This window comes from Odontomachus brunneus, unplaced genomic scaffold, assembly GCF_010583005.1.
Source record: "Odontomachus brunneus isolate Ranch 3 - 2012 unplaced genomic scaffold, Obru_v1 Obru_scaffold_161, whole genome shotgun sequence".
Taxonomy (NCBI): Eukaryota; Metazoa; Arthropoda; class Insecta; order Hymenoptera; family Formicidae; genus Odontomachus; species Odontomachus brunneus.
Window position 1 is genome coordinate 403,851 of NW_022639611.1, and position 525 is coordinate 404,375.

Below are 525 nucleotides of genomic sequence, written 5' to 3' on the forward strand. Positions count from 1 at the left end.
ATATATGGTATAATATATAATATACACAAATATAATTTTATATCACAATCTGAAATCATATTTGAATTATATCTTATTATATCTGATCAGATCTTGACAAAATCCATTTCTGGCTTTTATCTGAACTATTTTTTCCCGGCATTACATTCCACCAACTGCAATCTGTGCAATTACCCAATGAAAAATTTTTCTTATATAATTATATAAAATTATATACAATTATATATAATTATATATAATTATATATTATTATGTATCAAATTTGTCCATTCATGTTCATACATTCTATTTATATATGTAATTATACATAATTATGTATAATTATATATATAAATTCATGTATAGTTTTACATAATTACGCATAGATTTTTATGTAATTATACATATTGTTATACATAATTGTGTATAATTATATATAATTTTATATGATTATATATAATTATACATAATTATGTATGGACAAATTTCATACATAATTTTGCATGAAAAATTTTTCATCGGATAATGTACAGGACCCACATTCTC